The sequence below is a fragment of the Tupaia chinensis genome, unplaced genomic scaffold (genome assembly GCF_000334495.1).
Source record: "Tupaia chinensis unplaced genomic scaffold, TupChi_1.0 Scaffold143584_1, whole genome shotgun sequence".
NCBI lineage: Eukaryota > Metazoa > Chordata > Mammalia > Scandentia > Tupaiidae > Tupaia > Tupaia belangeri.
The window spans coordinates 683888-708998 of NW_006203430.1; the positions used below are offsets into that span (position 1 = coordinate 683888).

The window sequence follows — 25111 nt, forward strand, 5'->3', positions numbered from 1 at the left end:
ATCTCTAGATCCCTGATGGGCATCATAATTCTCTCCTTGGTAGAGCTGTAAGGAGAGGCATGACCTTGACTATGGGGAGAATTGTTATCACATTAAGAACCACAGCAAGGGACGTAACAAAGAGGGAGTCAAGAAGGACAGGAAATAAAAATGCATGGAACCTAGCAATGTCCTCATTATATCTGTATGATGAAGTGTAATGGACTGACTCAATGGTGAATTAGATGAAGAGCCATCCACTGGGAAAAAGAAATCTGCAAATTCTGCAATAGTTCACATTATTGCTTCTAAGATAAAGGGAACTTATGATCAAATTAATGTGTTTTTTTTTCTACAAATAATCACCTTTTTTTTTGCCAAAAATATCTCACTTGTAATTTAAATAATTAGAGAATTCGATTTTAAGAAAAAATGTTCTTAGCTCTAAATCACTTCTTTGGAAAGATCATCCCTGATTACTTTTTCTTGCCTTCCCTTTATCATGATTCCTGAAATTATCTTCCTAGCTCATTTGCTTCACTCACTTCACTACAGTGACAACATTCACATCATCTAACTTATTTGCTATTGAATCCCCAGTGCCTACTACAGCAGTGATTAGCACATAATAGATGTTCAATAAATATGTTTTATGAATGAATAAATAGTAATAAAGACAATACCAATTAAATACCTCTAAACGTTATTTTGGTAGAGCTTTATTATGATGCTGTGAAGTAATCACTATTATAGTCTCACCTCAGAGCTTAGCTTACCTAAAATCAATCTCTGATCTTCTGTTTCCAAATCTGAGATACTTGCTAAATCAAGTAGCATGAATCACTCTTAACATATCCCAAATATTTCATGAAAGTTTTACTCAGGCAGAAGTAAATCTAATGACAAAGTTCTTTTTGACAAAGAAACAGAAAATATCCCTGTAAACTAAAAATTATCCGAATAATGAATAATGCTTCGCCCTAGCCTAATGCTTTAGGAAGATGTCTTCATGGAATCTTGATTCACAAGGGAATACACAGTGACTACAAGTAGCGAGGGCAGACACTGAGGCTGCCTACCCAAAATCTATTCCCTCCTTCCTTGCTAACCCAATACCAGTTTTGCACAGTGCAGCAATGTGCAGAGTTAAAGATGGCCTTGTTCCTATATCCAGATAAGGTCATTTGATGCTGTTCTGGACAGTCGAGACCTCAAGGAAAGGTCCTGTAAGGGTGTCTACCGATGCTTTCCTTTCCTATGAAAAAGGTGAAGAAGAGGCTGTGCTGCTTTGCCCATTTCTCCCTTCTTTGAACTTCCTGGAATGCAGATGTAAAAGCTCATGAGGAGACAAGTACAACACTTACTGACAAAAAAATCAAAAGTGCTGAAGGGGGAGGAGAATAAGGAAAGAAACTGGACCCGGGACACTGTCAGCCTTGATACATAATACCAAAGATTTGCCATGTAGGAAAAACAGCTCTCTTCGATGAAGCCTTTGTAAATGGATTTTAGTGATACTCGCAGCTGAAACATCCCTAAGATGAAACTGCAACTTCCTTTTGTGAAATCAAGCAATTGTTCTTAAAACAACAACAACAACAAAATAACAGAAATTGCATGTGGGCATTAGAATTATCGTCATGTACAGATGATATGCAAAATCAAGGCAAATCAAGAAATGATAGAGATTGTACTCATCTCTTGAAAGTGAGAAGGGAAAACTGCCCTGTCTTATTTTAAAATGGCCCAAATTAGTGACTATGGGTAATGTAAATGAAAAGCTTATTATTCTGCTCAGAACAGTTGAGAGGCCGTTACTGTCTCCCTCCTGAGTAGGAAGCAGTCTCAGAATTCTTATTTGGTATAGAGATGACCCACAGCAGAATGATGATACTGACACTGATTGAAGCAAACTAAGATGATCTGTTTGTTTAAAATGCTTATGAGTTTCAGACTGATGTTGGCCAGCATTAGAAAATAAGGATCAGGCAGAGACATTTGTATCCTTATTTCAGCACTAATTACTCACTGCTGAAAAAGTACTCAGTCCAGCCTGATTCAGTTAGCAAGGTTTTTATAGTGAAATGACCTTAGCATTGGGTAGTGAAATCCATTACAGTTTTACAGACACCACTTCTTTGAAAAGGGAAACATTTAAATGTCTCTGATAACAGGCAAGCTGAGATACTTTATTTCTTTTTTTAAAGTTTATTTCTTCCATAAGTGTGAAAGACAGAGTGACAGAGAGAGACAAGTACCTTCAGCAAAGTCTATGCTGTGGTACTCTCCTCCCCACCACAACCTTCTCCGCCAATTAGGAATATGGGTGTAAACTGAGCACATACAGGTCCAGATGCCATGATGTCAGACAGCGATGGTGTCTGGCAGAGCTATAAAGTGAGGTAAGAAAGAGAAAAAGAGAAAGTGATGGGATGGCTGTGAGGATGCTGGGTTTTCTTTTTGTTTTTTTTTTTTTTTTTTTTTTTTTTTTTTTTTTTTTTTTTTTTTTTTTTTTTTTTTTTTTTTTTTTAAATGATAAGAGTATGTGCATGCACGACGGGGAGAGACAGAGCGAGAGCAAGAGAGGGCGAGAGAGAAGCATCCTGGGTGGGATCCTGTCATACTGTGACCCTCTTCTCTTAGTCCTCCAGCTCACAGATGCTGGGCACTTGTGTCTTTTAGGCTGACTGGGCCAGGGATTCTAACTACAGTTGCCATATGCCTCCAGCACTGCAGCTGAGTATGACTATCTGTGCCACCATGGCTGGACCCCAGGGGTGCTTCTAAGACAGGATAGTCAGAGAGGTAGTCCTGACGTTTGAGCACGATCCTACATACACTGAGAGTGTAAGAAGCTAGACAACGGCAAGGCCAGTGTCCCTGGAGCCTCCTGGATGATGCAAAGGGTTGTGAGGGATGCAATCACGGCTGAAGTGAAAGAGCCTCACTTTTGTTTGGGATTTGATGAGGAACACCAGAGAGTATTGAGCATGTACCTTCTGTGCCTCCATTCTTTAAGAAATGTTTATTTCTACTGGAATTTTGTAAAGGGCTTAATGTAAGCTCTGTGTGGTGGTTGGGGCTAGAGGTGAACCTTTGAGCATCAACATAGACATGAAATCCAGACCTGGTATTCCAAGCCATGGAATAAATGAAATCCTGTGGCGAGATATTGTCAGTGAGAAGTCTGAGGACTGAGCTCTGTGAAACACATGTATGAGGATAATAGAAGGAAGGATTGAGAAAAGAGGCTGAAGAGCAGCCAGGGAGGTAAAAGGAAAGCCAAGGTAAAAAGCACCAGAGAAGGAACATGAAGGAAATATGCGCATAAAGAGTTGCTTGCTGTGAACAATGAGGCTGAAACATTAAGAATTGCACATGGGCCTTTGGGTTTGGCAATGTTAAGGGCTGTGATGACAGTAACCAAAGTTGGTGTTCAGTGAAAAGAAATGAATAGGCCTAACTGAAGTTCAAGGGAAAATGGAAGAGGAAAAAGAGGAAAGTTACAGTGTAAGCAATTTTTGCAGGCTTCTTATATAAAAGGTGGTATAAAAATAATTAAAAGCATGTTTCTAGGACTGAATGGTTGCATAGCAGTGAAACACCACAGTCTGTGAGGCTGACCCACATGGGGTGTGCATCCAAAGAGCTCCCTGATCATACCAGGCATGCAGGTGCCCATGATCTAGGGCTGGCTAAAGTTAGGGGTGAATTGCCTCATCAAGACCCTATTGAGGGTGCTGCAATCTCTCTCACACACTTTTTCTTCCTCTACTTCTTCTGCTCATGGAAAAAATAAATAAGCTTTTTTAAAAAGTGGGTTTATGGCGAAAAAATATTTTTGCTACTGTTTTTGTTTGAGCAATGATGAGAATGTTGGGAAAACTTGTTAATGCAGAAAGAGGGAGGGTATAATTGTAGTAAAGTCCCTGAGTGGGCACACATGGGTAGGCCAGTACCAAGGTGAGAATAAGCTGTGGATAGGAGCAGGTTTCAATGTCACTTGTTTCAACAGAAAGAAAAGCAAAGCATGCATATTCAGATGAGGGGATGCTTATTAATTCAAGAGTGGGAGGAAGAGAGATTTCTCGTCTGATAACTTTTAGTTTTCTCCTCTGATAACTTTTATTTTCTCAGCAAAATAGGCAGCAAGGTCATCAGCTGAGGATGCTTATGAATTCAAGAATGGGAGGAAGAGAGATTTCTCCTCTGATAACTTAGTTTTCTCCTCTGATAACTTTTATTTTCTCAGCAAAATAGGCAGCAAGGTCATCAGCTGAGATTGAGAATAGGAAAAGAAAAAAGAAAACGAATTAAATCTAGAACTAAAAACAGGTAAAGCAAACTGTTCAAATATGCACATGTCCCTATTTCAAATAAGTAAGCTTTTATTGTCTTTTTCTGGAATTGGAAACTTATAGGTTATTACTGTGGGTTTTTTCCACCCCACCCACTAGAAACTTATATTATAGTTTGCTAAGAAGATTTAATGAAATAATTACCCTTGAATGTTGGAGAATGCAAATAATAAGCATTATCTTTCAAACTGAAATTATAGGTTAATCATACCTATTCTCCATCTCTTAATGAAATTAGGGACAATAAATAACCATTGTGCTATAATAATGAGTTTCTCAAATAGACAAAAATTGTATAACCACAGAGCACAGTTTCTTATTTCAGGTTGTCTTATTTCATGACATGTAAATAAAATAAAACAATAATTTTATGAAATGAAAATGCAGCAGAACAAGATGTTATTACTCAGCAAGTATTTGAGATGCTTTCTTGCAATTTCATTGTTCTGTTTCATTTTCAGTTTTTTATTCTATAGACTTAATCTTGGAGGCTCTTAAAAATTCATTTATTCAAATTTCAATAGGTCCACAAAATAAAACTTGATGAGATAAAGAACAGGATGTGCGAAATGGGTCATCAATAAAGCTGAGCGGGAGCTTAGAAAGAATTTTTTTAGAGTTCCTAAAAATGTGAATTTTATACTTGTACTAGAAAAACATTTGAAGCTTAACAATAGCAATATAATAGAGAAAGGTAATCCACCTAACATAGGAAAACATGAAGAAAGTAGTAGGTCCTGAAGCAGACCTGTGGAGACAGTAGTATTTACCCACTGTGCTGAAATAATTATAGAGTTTACAGTACCTTCTACCCTCATAATATGAGGGAGCTTTTGAGCAGTCAAGGCTTATTATTTAAAAGGAAACAGAAGAAGACTTATTTAATAAAAAAAACTGGCAGAGGTTTTCTTAGCCAAATTCAGTGAAATATATTTGTCATATGTTGATCTTTAAGTAGGACATAATAAAATAATGAGTAATATAATCCAAAGAAAGACCTCATGTCAGTATAGTATCAGAGACAGAGAAATCCAGGTTTTAATGGGAAATGGAATGACCTGGCTTGCAGTACCTGGAAGAAGTATCTGAGATCTGACTGTGTAGTGGCATGAGCCATTGTAAGGACTTGGAACGAGACAGTAAAGGTACACATGCAGTCTTAGAACATATACGGATTAATGACATTGAAGAGGAGAGGGAACAAAGTGGACTTAATTTGTGATGCTTCTCCATTCGATCATGTCACAGTATTTTAAAGTAAAAAATTCATACCGTGATTTACACCACAATTATTAAAATACTCAAAACTAGCCTCTTTTTATATTACAGAACAGTATGGGTCTCTATGAAATGCTGGACTATTTTATACCTCAGTTCTTAATCTTTTGAAAAACAAAAACAACCCTCTTGTTGATCTATGGAAGGGATAAAATTGTTAGAGGTCCACAAAGACAACGCTGAAGTACAGGACTTTAAGAGTAAAAAAAGAGGGCCTAGCTAGTGGTGTGGAGGTTAAGGTGGCTAGATCCCACATGCCTGACTTAGCAGTTCAAGGCCCAAACCCAGCAGCTTGAAAAATGTGCATGTGTGTGTGTGTGTGTGTGTGTGTGTGTGTGTGTGTCTAAAATCCCAGAGTAAAGGAAAAAAGATTATGGTATGGCCAATCCCCCTGGGGGCGGGGGTGTGTGTGTGGCGATTTTTCACTTTCTCTGCTTGTCTGTCTCTCTCCAACAAATGGATGTGTACCCTATAGAAAAAAAAAGTGTGAGGAAAAAAAACTTTAAGATTTATAGGCATACACCAAAAAATTGGTTTATGTGTAACTAACTAAATTCAATAAAACCTACCCCTGACCAATAATCTTATTGGAAAGGAATAAAGAGTAATAGGACTTATAAAAGCATTATATTTAATACAAATACTATGAATATTTCACTAAACAGCCCTATTTCATTTTTCCATTATGTTAAAGAAAAAAATTAGAATCTATGATTAAAATAAAAGTATATTCATTTGTCTTTTATCTTTTATAAAAACTCTCTCAAAGAAATTATTCAAAACTAAAGCTATTTTCTTATTTTCTTTTGCCCTGAAACTTCTTTTGCCTTTTATATGAAATTAGTCTTAATAATGAAAACAAAAGTAAAGTTTAATTTGGTACTTGATTCATGTAAACAGATTATTCTCATCTCACGTGACTAAAATACTGAAAAATCATCCCCATCTCTCTCTTTCATTTTTCTTTCTCTCTTTCTCCATTGTTCATTCTCTCTCACCCTCTCTCTCCCCTCTACAAATCCTTTCCACACTTCCTCCTCTCCCTCCCTCCACATTGCTTTATGTAAAGAGACACTAAACTCAAGCAAAATAAAGGTAACTTGTGCCCTCCTTATTCCTAGGATTTTTCTTTTTAAATATTGCCAGAGAGATTGTGGACTTGCCAGAGAGGGACACAAAGAGAGGGGGAGGGAGGGGAGAGAGAGTGAGAGCGAGAGCGAGAGCAAGAGAGAGAGAGAGAGAGAGTGCTCACCAGAAAGCATCTCTAATGGGGAAAGGTCACATAATAATCCTTCTCCTCCATTTACGACCTCTTTTGGGATTTTGAGAATGCACAAACCCAGAGTATTTCTCAAGCCATTGGTTTCAGAACTCAAAGCATGCATTCGGCCATGTAGGATCCAGCTGCCTTAACCAGGCTGACCCCTAGGACTTTTCTTATTTGTGTGAATAGATAATAGATGGTCCTAAAGCTGTAATTAAATTACAGTAGCCCATGAATGGCTTTTGAAGTTTCCCCAATCCTTGAACTATGTTTCCTTCCCCATTTTAACCAAAAGAGAATAATAGTACATTCTGTTTCATTAAAAATGTAACACATAATTTTCTGAGTAAAAACATCAAACTGCCTAGTAGTTGAGAGAAGTGGCATCTCTTCTCGTAAACAAACATGTATAAACATGAAAGTTACTTAGGAGAATTAAACATACTCTGTAACTAAAGACTCCCAATAGGGATGACTATGACATCTTTCCAGTAACCTGACAAGTGCATCTAAAGTCATAATAATGGCATCCACAGCCCCTTCTCAAATTAGCATAACATGCCACATTGAGAGTCTGCATGACCAATAAACTTTTGGCTTTTTTTTTCTTTTAAATAAAGTTTTTGCCATAGGGTGTGTGTGCTCACTGGAGAGAGACCGTGAGAGGGAAAGTGAGAAATCACTCCCTAGGAAGGATGGCCATAACACAATCCCTTCTCCTTCATTCTCCTCCTGGGGTCTGGGAAATAATATGTGCACGTGGGCATTACTTTCAAGCCACTGGGTCTGGCACTCAAATAGTGGTCAGCCATGCAGGAGTCTAGCGCCTTAACCACTACGCCACCTGCTGGCCCCCACTTGGCCATTTTTTAAAATAATTATTTGTTTGATTTTTATTTATTACTATTTTCTAAGTTGCTACAAGGCACATGTGCTCACTAGAGAGACACATAAATAGAGAGAAAGAGAGAATGTAAGAAAGCAAGCAACCAGGTCCAGAATTCAAAAGCAAGCCACCAGGTCTGGGACTCAAACTGTGGTTAGCCATGTGAAAGTCTAGGGACTTAACCACCATGCCGCCTGCCAGCCCCTCTTGGCCACTCTTAACAGAAAATGTCATGAGTGATTTAAGAAACTTTCTCCTTCTTTTTATTTTAATGATTATTTATTTTTTTTCCATGAACAAGAGAAGCAGAGAGACAGACAGAGAAGACAGTTACCCACAACAGGGTTTTAATGCCACAATCCACCCCCCGCCGCAACCCGTCCCAGATTATAGGCACGTGTGTGTCTGGCATACTCAGGGAGGTCTCCAGATGTGAACCTGGAACTTTTTCATTCGGGTCAGCCTTGAAGAGGGGTCATACTTTACTGCTATATCATTTTACTGCTGGCTATGGAAAACCCCATTTAAAATACATATGTATATAAAATACACATGCATGTATATATATGTATATATACACACACACACATATATATACATACATATATATTAATTACATTTCTCCACATGATTTCTGCCATAAACCTAACCACAGATAACGGCATTCTTATTGAATTATCTTTGAACAGACATAGCAAAATTGTCATGTTTCTAAATGGAAGGAAATCCTCCACCTGATGTCACCTGTGTTTCAGGAGGACGGGTCTTAGTTTTTCTTTAAATGGTTGCTAGAATTCATCAGTGAAGCTGTACGATTATGGGCTTTTCTATGTTGGAAGTTGTGTTTTGGTTTGTTTTAGATTTTTGCTTTAGGGCACATGTGCTCACCATGTTTGTTTTAGATTTTTGTTTTAGATTTTTGGTTTGTTTTAGATTTTTGCTTTAGGGCACATGTGCTCACCAGAGAGAGAGAGAGGGAAAGTGATAAATAACCCCTTCCCCTAATGGTGGATGGCCAATGCTGCAATCCTTTCTCCTCCATGGACTGAAGTTTATTTTTCTTTTTCCAGTTCCTTACAGTATTAAATTAAATAATTTATTTGAGCTCTTTCTCTTTTCTTACTGTAGGCATTTATCACTATAAAGTCCCCTCTTTTTTTTTGGAGAGGTTTTTGCTATAGGGCACTTGTGCTCGCCAGACAGACAGAGAGAGAGAGAGACAGGAAGAGAAATCATCCCCCAGGGGGGATGGCCACGCACAATCCCTTCTCCTCCATTCTCCTCTCGGGATCTTGAGCACGCATGCACACGCAACCAGCATTATTTTAAGCCACCGGGTCTGGGACTCGAACCATGGTCGACTACATGGGAGTCCAGCAACATAGCCATTACACTAACTGCTGGTCCCAACCATAAAATCCCCTCTTAACACTGCTTTTGCTGAATCCCTCAAGTTTGGGTAATTTGTGTTTCCTTTCTAGTTTGTCTCAAGATGCATATTTACTTCCTTCTTGATTTCTTCTTTGGCCAGTTGTTGTTCAAAAGTGTGTCATTTAATTTGTCCAAAATTAAACTTCATAAAATTTCCAAAATTCTTCCTATTATTGGGTTCTGTTTTATACCACTGTTTTCAGAAAAGTTACTTGAGGTGATATCAATGTTCTTAATTCTGTTAAGACTTGTTTTGTGACCCAGAGATGATCTATCAGAGAGAATGTTCAAAGTATGCTTGAGAATAATTTGTATTATGCTGCTGTCAGAAGGAATGTTCTGTGTATGTCTGCTAAGTCTATTTGGTCTATAGTATTATTTCAAGTTCAATGTTTCCTTAATGATTTTCTGTCTCAATGAGCTATCCATTGTTGAAAGTGGAGTATTAAAGTACCCTAATATCATTGTAGTGCTGTCTATCTTTTTCTCAGTTCTATTAATATTTACTTTCTATTATAACAAAAACTGTTAAATGTTTATGTACACAAACTCACAAACTTTCTACCTCAATAATTCTTAGCTTTAAAAAATAGTGAGTGCGGCTATGCAGATCAAGGTAGTCAAATATCTGAAATTGATAAGATGTAGTTCCACATATGTGAACAGTCAAATATATATATATACACTATATGCCAAATTTAGAATAAAACACTAGAATAATATGTGACTTCACTGCAGTGCTGAATTTTCTATGGCTTCTTGGCATTGCAAAATGGAAAAAGTTCATGGTAGAATGGTATTAAAGTACAAGCTGATTCTGGTACAAAAAAACTTTGAAGTACATGCACTTTTTATCATAAGTGGATTTTGTGTGAACTTTTTGAAGACTTCCTTGTATACAATTTGGTCTGAGACATCACATAAAAGATTTCTTTCCAATATTAATGATTTTCATTACAAAACAGTACCACTGACATGAAAAGGAGAATGATGACTTCAAAGAAAATGATGGAGAGTGTTCTTGTCAATAAAAAAAACATAAGCTTCACAGATAAAAACTTACATAACCATACTTCTTTTACTCTGCTTTACAATTCCTTGGGACTATAAAAGCTTCTAATGTTCAGGAAATAATCAAGTAAAGCAGCAATAAAGAAAATGTGGGTTATTCAAGGGGAATTGTGTCTTGGAGGATAAGGTGAGTAATGCAGAAAAAAAGCAAGTTACTGTTAGCAGTTGGAACCTCTTAATGAATTCCAACTGTACAGTGATTATAGAAATAACATCACATATAGAAATTGTTTGTGAAGGACTATATGCAAGTGAAATATAAGTATTCTAAAGAGTGCCATAAGGTGTGTGAGATGTATTACAGGATGGAGCTGTGGGGGATTGAGTCTAGTGGGCTCATCAAATATGGCAGGGGAGGTTGATGGGCAGTCAAAGTAGCTCTAACTTTGCATCTTCAGCATCTATGAGGAGGAGAGCTCTAAATATGTCAGTCCTGGGAGTACATCATGAGAAAATAGCTCTATGAGAACTACTGCTGGATGGACAGGTGCAGAGAACCATTAACCCAAAGATCTGTGGGGAAAAAACAAATCTGCCATCTTGTATAACTACAATAATACTATATGCTGAAGTGAAACTTAGGGATCTACTAAAGAAAACAAATTTAATTTTTTTTCTTTTTGGTTTGAAATGAATATCAAAGCATAAATAAAAGTAACATGTAAGCCAAAGGCTTTCAGGTTATAAATTCGCTATAAAATTTTCATTTCTCAGTGTTCATTCAATTTTAAGTTTGCATATAATTTCAATTTCTTGATTCTTGGTTGATTAAAATATGGAATAATCTTTACGCAGTGCTATTTCATAACACGGATATAGAATTTTTCTTTTACACTAAAAAATATCCAATTCTATGTTCATTTCTAGGGGTCACTTAAGAATACATCTACTTGCAGCCCAGCTGTAGTAGCACACTGATAGTGCACTGCTTTGTGATGTTGAAATCATACAGAAGATTGGGGTTTGCTTCCAGGCTGACTTGTACATGCCAGGCACTCACACGTTTGCCTGTAATCCTGACTGGCTGGAAAGACTTAGGAGGGGAGGGTAGCATGAGACCCTATTGAGGGCGTTTGACTTTCTTTGATAAAAAATAAACTTTAAAAAACAAATACACATATTTATAAAGTAAAATTAATAAACATTCCTTAGTCTGTCTAATACTATGAAAGAGAAATGAACAAAATGTTCCCCAAGACCAAGATACTAATACAATAGTCCCCATACCGCTCGACAGTTTCCCTTCCTGCAGTGTCAGTTATCTATGGTTAACTGTAGTCTGAAAATAGGTGAATATAGTACATTAAAATATTCTGGAGAGAGAGAGACCACATTCAGATGACTTTTGTACAGGCTATGGCTATAACTATTTCATTTTATTATCAATCTGTTGTTAAACACTTATTGTGTTAGTTTATAAATCAAACTTTATCATAAGTATATCCATATAGGAAACAATGTAGAATGTATAGGATTTGATAACATCATGAGTTCAGTCATCCATCAGGAGTCTTGGAGGGTATATCCCCCACAGATAACGGAGGACTACTATGCCATTAAGCTTGTCTTTAAAGCAATACCAGAGACCAGCTCTATGGCACAGTGATCAAGGGAAGTTGAATCCTATAGAGTGATTACAACAACCATGATTTAAATCCCTGACCCTATTAGCCTGAAACATACTAAGCACTTGTGTGAATGAATGCTCAGAATCCAATGAGTTTGGAGGACTGGAAGAAAGGGATCAAAGCAGACCAGCCCCTGTAGAGAGTGATCATCTGATCATCTCTCTCTCTCTCTTTCATGTGTGTAAGAATGCATTCTATCACAAATAAAGGAAAAACAAAGTAACACACAGTTGGCCTCACCCACTTCCCATCCTCACCCTGACCCCAATTTTGAAAAAAAGATGCTGATATAAATAAGAGAAAGCAAGATAAGAAATTTTACCCTCTTAACACTAAATATTAGTGTATGTGGTAGTTGAAATCCACATGATGCCTTTTCCGTGAATTGTAACCTCAACACTCCAAGCTATGCAACAGTGTGTGTTCATAGATGACTTCTCCTTCTAAATGGTGCCTTCCTGGTGTCTTCATTACCTTGGTCTTCAGTTAGGACTATGCCCAAGCATACTTTGCAAGCCTAAGTACAGTGCTTAGTATATTAGAGATACCAATATAGATCTTTATTCAAGTATTATGGCAACACTGAGACGGTAAATTTTTTCATCTGACAGTGAGTTAATTGCTCACTGCTAAAGGTTTCTATTAACCAGGCACTGTAGGGCAATGGAGGTGGAGAGAGATACAAGAACTGCACCAGGTCCTCCTTCCCCTCCCTGGAAGGCATTGCTATCTTCTAAAGAGAATTAAATATCTTTCCGAGAAATCATGAAAGATCTCCGAATATGTTCCTTGAGACCTCCACTGAATATCCATTTGTCGACTTTCATAAATCTACAGCCAGGTATGAGTCATAACTGATATAGGATGAGAGTCTGTCAAACTAGAGTTATTTCATGACTTTTGGAAGTCAGTGGGTATTATATCTGTTTTAAGTGTCTGTAAATTTGCACAGAGGTGTGCTTTGTTTAGAGGCAATCCACAGTTGATGACTGAGACTGCCAGACCACATTGTATATCAACTGGGAATAGAGACCTGCAGTGAATGAAGCCATCTAGCAGTGATAAGAAAGTGATCTGCAAAACTGTTCTCAGCTAGCATTAGGCACCCAAGACCAAGCTTTAAAATAAATGAATTCTGTTCTCACATCTCCGGAAGGTAGAGATGTAGGATAAGCACTACAAAAAAGAACATTTAAAACAGATAATATCATTAAGACTGTAAGTACATTTTGAGATGTATTATTTTTTCTTGATAAGTCTATCATGTAAATCTGTAATTAGAGACTTCTAAAATAGCTAACTTTTTTTTTTAACACAATATGCTGTAATTGTCTATTAAGTCAATGAGTACTTAGGGACTCTTAAAACTGCTGATTACTAGCTTGCTGTATTTTGGAAGAACAAGTACTAAAGATTACTTATGAAATTCTCTTTAAAATAGAACAGAATTAAAAATGTTCTGTTACCTAAGTTATCTCTATTGTTCATGAGAATGATATATATCTACCATCATATTTATTGTTCCAGATCCGAGCTATATTTGCATGAACTGTTACCTTATAATCTAAGCGAAATTTCATCTCTTACTGAATGAAACTTTTCTCATTTGACAGGGTTCCAAATACCTATTAAAGTGTGCTTCCTTAATCATTACTTTCTCAAGATAAATTATTTTATTTCACTTAATAGGATAAATGATGGATCAGGCCATATGGTGTATTTATAAGTAATTCTATTGTATTCATACATCTGCTGTGTAATGAACCAAATTAAATAAAAGATGAGCTATATCTTTTATCAAGTTATGTTCCATCATGCTTGTTTGTGTTTAACAGTTAGATAAATTAGTGATGTTTTTCAAGGTCTTCAGTATAAATTATAAACGATACATATTATTATTGTAGTTTGTACTATTAGTCTATTAATATATACTTCTGCTTCATAGTAATGTTTCATTTAATTTACTTTTTAATCAAGCATTATAATTACTTCCAAATATAAATCAAACAGAAGCTAAAGAAAGAACAATGACAAAATTATTTGGACACGGAAGCCAGCTAGGAAATCTCATTTTTCTGCCTGTCAGCTTCCTACTTTATGAATGTTTCCTTTGTCAGTTGTGGGGTTTTTTGGCCCACGTGTCTCCTCCTAGGTCTGACTAGACTAATACTGCAGCTACTACTCAAGAACTCACTCACCCCATGAAGGTTGCAGACAAGAGCCCAAGGCAGCCTCTAGAGATGCATGTGGATTTGACATGTGCAATTAACCAAATCTTAGATGGAGAGGTGAATATATAGATAAATGTTTTTGGAAGTCAGGCCCTGGAGAAACACTGACAGATAGGACACTCACTGTCCCTTCATTCTATAAGGTTCCCATTTCATGGGGACTTACGACAATTAAAATTGTTACATGGTTGGTTCTTCAGATAATGTTGCCGTGAGAGGCCTTTCAAAGAAGGGGCTTCAAGAGATGACTTCTGAAGAGTGAGAGTCCTCTATTAGCAAAGCACATAAATCATTCTGGAAAGAAAAGATATCATATGCAAAGGCCCTTAGGTGGAAAGACTGTGTTTAAAAAAAAAAAAATTCAAAGAAAAGAGAGCACAGCAGAAGAGAGGTGAGAAGAGGTCAAGGTCAGAGGTGTATATATATATATATATATATATACACCTTCTCTCTTACATTTCCCCTTCTGTTCTCATTTTCTTCCTCTTCAGGCTGACATTGAAGAAGGCAACTATTTCTGAACAGGGAACCACGAAAAGGGGCTGATCAAAGGATTAATATCCCTTCACTAATGGATGGCTGTCCACCTCTAGGAAAATATCCCACATGCTGCTTTCACATGGCAGAAGGTGATGATGCAGCAATGATCTATTGCCAACTTAGGAGCCCAAGGCTATAGTTCTGCTTTGGTACAGCCCATAGAATGTGATTCTCATATGCCTATGAGGAGCCTTGTTAGGGTTGGTAAGTGAGCAGAAGTTTGGGATCAATATACAAAAGCTACCATGTAAAGAAAGACTTGGGGACTAGAGTAAATAGGTAGGATCCTTGGGAGAAGTACCTCACATATTGAGGTATGAACCCAGAGAATGCCTCCCAGGCCCAACAAGGATTCTCTCTATGGAAAAGGAAGGGCCAGTCTTATCCCTGGAAAGATCCATACAACCTGTGAGCTGCTGATTTTCACGAATGATGTGAAGTCACTGCAGATGCACCAGGTACAAGGCTGTGCTGCAATGTCATCTATTTTTTTTTTTTTTTTTTTGCCCCTTCTTTCCCTTATGCCTCATGCAGTATTGCTGATACTGCAAAGCAAGGGATATTGTTCCTTTTGGGAAACACAAACTCAGCACTTCCATAGGCCTGGCCCACGATGGAACCTCTCACTAGCTGGGTTATCTGCTTGCTACCCAGAATGGAAATAATGGGAAAGAAATCCATTTGATTATGAAGATACACACTGCAGGGTCTAGGCCAGTCAGGAAATGCATTCTGACCAGGGCCAGAGACCCACCTTGATCTCTAACAAGCTGGGCAAATCATCTAGTTTCCTCACCTCTGAATGATAGATTTCGATCTGATAAGCTCTTAGGATTCTATCAGTTCTACTGGTTTTATATTTCTATCTTTGGTGACTCCCAAAGATAAAAGAAGATGAAGTAAATCATCTGTCATGAAATGAGCAGCTTTGTTCCTCTCAAGTTTTAGATGCAAGGTGTTCACAGCAGAAATGAGAGACCAGCAAGGTCAGCCAAATCTGTCTGGGTCTCCTGCACAGGATGCTTCAGAGCAAGCCACAGGAATCCTCCTATAGCCACACAACCACCAGGCCACTCCACACCCACCAGCACTTGCCCAGTGACAGCTGTTTGTCAGTGCATAACAAACACTTTATTGGTATCCTGGTGAGGAAAGTCTATCAGTGACCAAGTAATGCATCCAAATCTGCATTTAATTTTAAATAGTTGCTTCATCTCAAGCTATATCTACCTAATTAGCGGCATTGCGACCTGTCATATTTTTATTTCAGTGTTTTTATTTCTATTGGAAAGTATTTACAAAGCATTGTAAATACAAAGCACTGTAAATACACACACGTGTATGTGTGTCTGTGTATTTAATATGATTCTTACATATATTCATGTGAACAGCAATCTGATAAACACCTGTACCTTCCTCCAGCCTCATACTGCCCACCAGTATGGGGTATCGGAGGGTATCAACAACAGGAAGATAACCCATAACAACAGACAGTTAGTGCTTTTGTATGTAAATGCTTCTCAACAGCCATTGCTAGAGTAGCTCACACAGAAAGGCATTTCTGCATGCATCGAAAGGTCACACCATGTTTTCTCAGATTGCCGCTCTCCACATATACATTCTCTCTCTCTAATTTATTTATTTATTTATTTATTTATTTATTTATTTATTTATTATTTATTTATTTATTTATTTATTTATTTATCTATCTATCTATCTATCTATCTATTTATTTATTTTGCTATGGGCCGTGTGTGCTCACTGGAGAGAGACAGAGAGAAACAGAAAAAAAGGGAAAGTAAGAAATGACTCCCCAGGGCTGCAATCCCTTCTCCTCTATTCTCTTCTGGGGATTTTGGGCATATCCTGCCTGTTTTTCAAGCTACTGGGTTCAGTACTTGAACCTTGCACTTGGCCATGTGAGATCCAGCACTTTAACCACCATGCCACCTCCTGGCCTGGGGTCAAATATTTTATTCTGCTTAATTCTGATTCCTGAAAGAGTATTTAAGAAAAAGGCTGAAGGAATAGACAGGGTGGAGTAAGTATAGGAGGATTACATTTGTAAGTGCAGGAAGTGAGAAAACAGAGTAAGGTAGACAGTCACTGTGGGTTCACCATGCACAAAGCCAAAGGAGGACCTAGCCCAAGCCATCACTATCCATAGTGTAAAGGAGCAGACTACTTCTCAAGTGAATCTGGCTCATAGGAGCTGCCTTACCTTACACCTAAAGTAATAATTCCAAGCATTTTGAACTGTCCTAAATAATATTCAATATTAACTTAGTGATAAGCAATCTCTTTATGGGGTAGCATAAGTATAACAATCATGTAGGAAGAGAAAACTATACTGTAAATGAGTCTAGTGGCTGGAGTATGGGAGAAGTGGTACAGCGTGTACAGAGAAGCTGGACTGTTTGTGGGTTGGCGTGTTTCATATGGACCCTTCAATAAGCATTTTTATCTGTAAGAGATGCGAAGGTTCCAAGAAACGAAGTTGAATAACACAAAAGTCCTGCCTAGTCTCATGCCTACATTCGTTCCTCCAGTGTCTATGCTTGAGCTCCAAAGCTGCCTTGTTCTGTGTAGGTGTCATAGGCAGTGCAATGTAGAACTAAGTCCCTGCCATCATGGAGTACTCCATATACTGAGGGAGGAGGAGTGACAGCATACACAAAAAAGGCTAGAATACCATGTCAGCCTGTGAGACATGCCATTAAGAAAAATAAAATGGGGTAGGCAGGTGATAGTACAGGGGTAATACAACTGAACCCACCTGAGAAGGTCCCAAGTTTGTGTCCTGGGGCTTCCTCATACACACTTGATCCACAAATGTGCCCATGATCTGGGCTGGTTGATGATGGATCATGGCATAAAGACCCTATTGGGGATGCATGTCTCTCTGTCTGACTTTCACTCAGTGAGAGAAAAGTGTAAAAATTCCACCAGGGAGGTGAGCAGAGGCCAAACAGTGGGGCTTCAAGGCAAGAACAGTACTTTGGGAAAAAATTCTATGAGAGATGTGAAACCACTAGAGGGTTCTAGGCAAGAAAAACATAATTGTAACACAATATAAGAAAGGATAAATACTAGGAATTACAAGGACGAAGGGGCACTTGGTCTCCCCAAGGACATCAGACTAAGTTTTGGAAAACAGGTTAACACTTCATCTTCTCTGCCCAAATATTAGAAAGGATTGGCACTAGGAAAACTCTACTCACAAGAGGAGGAGCCTTCAGAGTAGACTAAGGACAAAGGTAGGAGAGAAGTTCTGTAACCTAAGTCAGAATTACAAGAGGACAGATAGAGTAGAAGGCTCAGGTAAAGAAGATTATGTCCATCTGATATAACTAGAAAGCTATTGAAGAACTCATTGAGGACAATTTAACTAGCAATGTATCTAAAATGTATTCAGATTATTTTTAGAAACAACAGACTATTTCTCAAGTGAATTTGGCTCATAGGAGCTGCCTTATCTTACATCTAAATTAGTAATTCCAAGTGTTTTGAACTGTCCTAAAATTATTCAAATATTAACTTAATGATAAGCAATCTCTTTATGGGGTAGCACAAGTATAACAAGCATGTAGGAAAAGAAAACTATACTGCAAATTTTAGAAAAAATCAATTCCTGATTTTCTGGGTCAACAAAGAGAAATGGGGGTGCGGCAAGAAGACATGCCTGTGTTCTTCATCCAATCCCTATCAAAGTGAAGGGTCATTTGAAAGCAACCAGTAACAACCAATCCTACAAGTCTGCAAGTTTCCAGAGGTAAAGGACTTGCACAAAGGCACAGAGTTAGTCACAGCAGAGTGAGAATTCAAATTCGAGTCCTTTGGGCTGTCCCTATGATTCAGCAGTTAAGGGAGCTGATCACATATGACTGCCTGTGGCTTGAATCCTCACCCTGGTGGTTTGAAAAACATGTGCATGTGTGTGTGTGTGCTCCAAATCCTGATGAGATGGAGCAATGAAAAACTGGAGAAAGGATTATGGTATGACTATGCCCATTAGGGGCTTCTTTCTCCTCCTTTCTCTTTTTCTGTCTCTCAGGCAAGCACAAGCAGTCTCTGGCAATAAAATTACATGAAAGTCCATCTTCTTGGCTTCTTAAACTTGTTCATTTCCAAAGCAATAAATATGGGATATACTATTATCCAATGGGGTAGCTAATTTGTAGGCAAATCATTAATAAGTATAGTAAAAAGAAATAGGTTTTCTTTTTTTAAGTATCAGAGGCCAGATGATGGTAACAGTGGTTAAATGTGACACCTGTGAGGCTGACCCATGGGAGAAGGTTGCAAGTTTGCATACAGAGATCTCCCTGAGTACATGGGGCATGCATGTGCCCATATTTCAGGTTGGCAGAAGCTGGAGGGGGATCGCAGCAGCAAGATCCCATTGAGGTGCCATCTCTGTCTCTCTGTCTCTCTGTCTCTCTATCTCCCCGTTTTTTTCACTCACGTACTAAATAAATTAACTTTAAGAAGTTAATATTAAATGTGACTGAGATTATAGTTCCCAAATGATGCGACTAAAAATGGTAGCCAAAAGATGAACAAGACAGACAAGGTATCTAGGGTCTGATATTTTGATATTTTTAAAAGAATATTTAGGAAATACTAAGCATATTAGAAAGAGCTTGACAATTCAATAGTGCAAAGATTATATATTTCATTTTGATTCTTAACTGTAAATAAAGTCCATTATCCAGGACTATTTGTATGTCAGATGGAACTAAGAAATCAAGTCTTCTTTGATGAGAAAAGAAGAGTGACAAACTGAAGGGTCATTTGAAAGCACCTGGCAGATGGACATAAGGATGAATTGCAGGTGACCATCTATAGCTGAGAAGAAAACTGTTATCACCTGGCCATACAAACTGGGCTCTTTCAAGTTGAATGATAATATTCAGGCTTTCACTCTAAAGAGACTATTCTCAGTTACCTTTTCAAAAATTTATGTCAGGCTCTAGTGATTGAATATTATGGTCGTGGTCAAAAGTACTTCTGCAGAGACTGAAAACATGTCCTGTATTCTATTTTGGCTCAATTTCTGAAATGAGATAAAATGGTATTAGAAAAATAGAAACATCTGGGATTGCTACATTTGGAAATGAAGTGAAATTAGAGGAGCAGAAGAAAGAGAAGATATCTGAGGATAAAAAGGGACAGTTAAAGAAACTTACTGAATTAAAACAATCTCTAGAATATAATTTGGATCAAGAAATAATGAAAAAATGGTGAATTAGAGAAAGAAATATTTGGATTTGAGAAGCTCTTACAAATGACATGAAAAAACTTAAATGAATATGAAAATGAAGAAATTAGTTTCCAAAGAGATTTAAAAGCCAGTCGATTTGAAATGGATATTCAAGTTAATATGCTAGATTTCACTAATGATCTTACAGAGAAAGTGGAAACTACATCTTCGGTCCATGTACATTTAGATGCAAAGAATCAAATTCTTCAGCAAGGAGAATTGTCATCTGTAATCTATGTGAACAATACAAAAGAAATGTGCAAAACTAGAGGAGGATAAACTGAAGTTGGAACAAGTAGCAAACATCAAAAAGTCACATGGAAATAAATATGATAGAACATATACAGGTAGAACAGTATAAATGGGAGATTGAAGGAAAAGCAAGACAGCATATAGAAGAAAAATGAAAAGAAGTCTATTTGTTCTTACAGGCAGAATCAGCATCTCAAGAAAACTTAGAGCAGTGAAGAGAGAACAATCATGCTTCAGTAACAAGTCAGATGGAACTCAGAGTTAAAGATCTAGAATCTAAACTCAGAATAAGAGCTTCTCAAGAAGATTTTCATCAAACAGAATTGGAAAAATATAAGTAACTCTTAGAAATTGAATCAGAAGTTGGAAAATTGTTATCAGATAACCTGGACAAGACAAATGAGAAGTTAACAGCAATCAGTGCTAAACTTCTTGTGGAAAAACAGCAGAATAGATATTTCCTCAACAGTCTTACTACAAGTTTAGTCCTAGAGTTACCTCATGTTTGAAATCCTAATGATAGTTTAGTGCACAACATAAACCTTATTTCAAGAGAAACCTCAGTGATTCCTACCCCAGTCTTTAAGTAATTGCATAAAGAACTTCTTATTCCAGATGCAGTAGGAATTGGAAAGAAGTTTAAGTAGATAACTAAGAGAAGCTGCTACTGAATTTGCATCTGTATCCTGTAGAGCTTCTCCTTGGAAATCTGATGAATCAAACTGAACTCAAGATCTACTTTCGAGAGTATCACAAGAATATGTACAGATCTTGAAGAAAAATTACATGATCTGAAAGATAAAATTTTGTTGACTAGACTGTTTACATAAACTTAATTGTTTTCCATTAAATACATGACATGTAAAAGTCTTTATTAAAGATTTTTTTAATAAAAAGAGAAATATAGAAACAAACTAAAGTAGCTATCACTTATTTAGAAAGATCTGTAATTTTAATGAATTCTAATAAAATTTGTCGGAGAAGTACCAAGTTCTATTTTTGCTGATGTGTGAGCCACTTCTGTCTCTAGAGAGACTAGCACCAGTCCAGGTCCATCATATTCATGGGCACCTTGCTCAACACTTTTTAGGAGGCCTGCTGGACTAACTCCACCTATGGCATCCAATACACCAATAACATATGACAAATTTAAACTGAGTTTTTACTCATTCATAGGCAACTGTGTGATTTTATTCTATTTCATACATTCGTAAACTGCAGCCTCTTCAGACATATTTTGACAACTCTCTTCGAAGAAATAAAACTTACACATACAAATGCACAAATTATAATACATATATGCAAGTCTATATTTTACATACATGCACTTTTCTTCTCTCATTTTCAAGGCATTTATTATACTACTAGTTAAAAAATGTTGGCAAAGGAGAAAATATTCATAAAGAAAAATAAATGAGAATGGTAGACTGTAAACCTACCTCATATTTCCTTTGATAACTCTTTTTTTGGTGTAACGTGTGTTGCATCTATGTGTGTACATTTGATAATTCTTATTTTCACATAATATCACTAGTATACTGTGATACTTTTTGTAAAAATTTATTAAAGCGAATCAGTAAAATAGATAAAGTTCAAGTCAGTTTTCTCCTCCATAAAATAATAGGGTAGATTAAATGATCTTTAAGATTGTTTTCCCAAACCCTAAACTTTTAATAGTCTTTAGGATGTTTGGTCAGTAAAATTATCATGTTAAAAAACTGCTGAGTTATGCTAATACAACAAAAATAGAACAATAGGGTACAAAAATCTGAAGCTAACCTATCTGAAAGTATCTTCAAAATATCTGAAAAACTAAACTAATATTGGCCACATAGCTTTATATCTTCACATATAATAAAATACAGATGTGGTTTATGTAATTTACAAAAATCTAATTATTATCAAACCTACTGGACAGTATAGCAAGAAAAGTTTAGTTTGAATTATATCAGTAAAGAAAATTAACACTTCGACTTATGATAGCACTAGAAAATAAAAAGTGATTTGATGTAGTTGTTTGTACAATATCACTCATAAAATACAGAGTAACAGTCAAGATGCTACACATAATTCATACTGCAGAGCAAGTACTCTTTCTCACTTTTCTCACATAAACATCTGACACTAACCCAGGAGGTATTCTCTTTCTCTAAAGAAAGGCAAAATGTGAGACCCCCTTGTTCAACAGCATTTCCAAAATGCAGAGGAAAACTATAGAAGGGTGATATATTTTATTAGGCATCTTAGCAGGCAAATATTCAAGGAACTATGAGTAAATCTGATTGGTATAAGTGAAGATTTTTTTGAAGAAAATGGTAGAAGATTACATATGAAGGTAAGTAAAGTACAGATGATGAAGGCTCTTGTGTACATGCAAAGGAATCTAGAGCCTATAGAATACTGAGTACCAATGAAGAATTTTGAGAATGAGGATATGAGGGAACCAGCAGTTAGCGTAATGTCTGTGTCGCTGGACTCCCACGTAGTCGACCGTGGTTTGCGTCCCAGACCCGGTGGCTTAAAACTCATGCCGGGCCGTGTGCGGGCGTACCCAAGATCCCGAGAGGAGAATGGAGGAGAAGGGATTGCAGTGTCACCATCTCCCCGGGGGGTGATTTCTCGCTTTCTGTCTCTCTGTGTGTCTCTGTCTGGCGAGCGCACGCGTCCTATAGCAAAAAACCTCTCCAAAAAAAAAAAAAGAATGAAGATATGAGGTGAGTTTTGAGATTTACACAGACTATCTTAGGGAGTAAAAATGGAAAAAAGATAGTTATGAAGTCATTGCAATAGCCAATGCTAGACTCTTGAACTTCGTTTTTCTGTAATACCTGCACCAACTATTGGTTTCTATATTCCAGTAGAAAAAGGATTCAGTGACAAACAACAGAACCAGTGTTGGAGCAGAATTGCTTGTGTGAGTATGTGTGTGTTTGCTTTTACAATAGGGGCACCAATGATACATATTGAACGAAATCACATACATGTCTTAAAGTCTAGGTTTCTGAAAATCAATTGGACATAAATACTTATGAAACAGACTGCATTTTTTTTTTTTTGGTAGAGGTTTTGCTATAGGGTGCGTGTGCTCACCAGAAAGACAGAGAGAGACAGAGAGATAGAAAGCAAGAAATCACACCCCAGGAGGGATGGCCACGCCGCAATCCTTTCTCCTCCATTCTCCTCTTGGGATCTTGGGCATGCACGCACACGCGCCCGGTGTAATTTTAAGCCACTGGGTCCAGGACTTGAAACACAGTCGGCTACATGAGAGTTCAGCAACATAGTCATTACACTAACTGCTGTTCCCCATAATTTTAACAATAGGATTAAACAACACAAATAAGCCATATTAATAATGAATAATCTAAAGCAAATTTGTAACGAAACACACAAGCATGGAAGCAATAGAAAATCACCAACCAAAGGCAGTCTATTTTAAGTTGTCTTTCCCTCAAACTCCAGAGATTCTAATTATCTGAGTATGAGTACACAAATTAGAAACCTTGCAATACTATCAACAACACAGAAACCTTCTTAGTAACAAATGGAATGAAAGTATGTGGGAAACTCCAACTACCTTCATTTTAGCTCCATTTCAAATTTGTAATTTAATACATTTAAATATTTTTATGTAATAATGAAAATCTATGGGTTGTTTCCTAATAGAAGCTAACATTAATTGAGCACATACTATAGGTCCAGGCCCATTTTGAAGTGCTACATATACATTATTCTAATTTCATTATTATACATTTATTTATGAGATAGATTCTAATATCATCTGTATTTTACAGATAAGTAAACTTAGGGTCAGAGAAATATACAACCCAGCAAGTACAAAACTGACATTCATACCTAAGCACCTTGACTTGTTTTCACAGTTTTAACCATTGGCATCTATTATATTGTCTCTAGAATGTCCCTTTGTATATTCATCCCAGGCTCATTGGGAGGACTTTTGCCACTCACTGCTAGACTGTAGACAACATGCTGAAATTCACTGGTGATTATGATGAGAGCTCAAAAACTGCATTGACTTTAAGAAGGGGAAGTGGGGGTAAGGGTGGGATTCTGGAGGAATTAAGAAAGAATCAGCAGGACTTGATGACTGGTTATATGTGGCAAGGAAGCCGCAGAGATTGCAATGGCTGCAATAAGAAGTAGGATCTTAGGAAATAAATAGGAATTACTAGAAAGAGCAAGGTTTTTTCTTGAGATGGTGTTCGAGTTTGATGTACACTTAGGGGTGCTTGTAAGACATGCAAGTAGAAAAGACAGGAGAGCAGCTGGACAAAAGAGCAGACAATGGATGAGAAGAGTGAAGGTTCCTATACCTACAGTGCTGTCATCCCTGACTCGTTGAAGTTGTTGCTATGTGAGGTAATTTTTGATGAGGGATGGATTGGGCGTGGGTACTGGAGGTGCAGTGATTAACATAAAGCAACAACTATCTCACTGGCATGCCACAGTGTAAAATCAGGGAAAATAAGAAGAGAGATTAGAGAAGACCACAAAGCAGAGATGGCATATTTTTTCCTACACGGAATTCTCCCGCACTCCCCAGAGGGGTGACCATGGTTGTCCCTGTTTTTATATTCCTTATGTACAGATACCAATGCACTATGAGTTCTTTTAGGACCTGCCCCTTAGTGACTTTGTAGTTTTTGAAGACTTTAGCAAATGTAGAACTGTGGTCAGATTATTTAGTCAGGGATTCCTCTCACTTTTATAAGAAGTTATGGAATTCTTTCAAAGACACAGTTAGTCCTCTTAGGTCTAAGGTTCAAGCATCATTAGGCTGGCCCAATATAAGACATGCTCATTAACGGAGTAGCATTCTAGTTTCCTCCCAAGAACCCAGAGGGAGGGAAACAGAAGCTGCGAGGGAACAAAACAAACCTAAGAATGGAGAACATTTGCACTATGTCTA

General features: G+C 37.3%; 1 protein-coding gene across 1 annotated transcript in view; it reads right to left on the minus strand.

Annotated features, from left to right (window-relative positions):
• Positions 1–25111, minus strand: part of L3MBTL4 (L3MBTL histone methyl-lysine binding protein 4) — a 494670-nt gene that overhangs the window by 191802 nt on the left and 277757 nt on the right. The window lies entirely within an intron of this gene.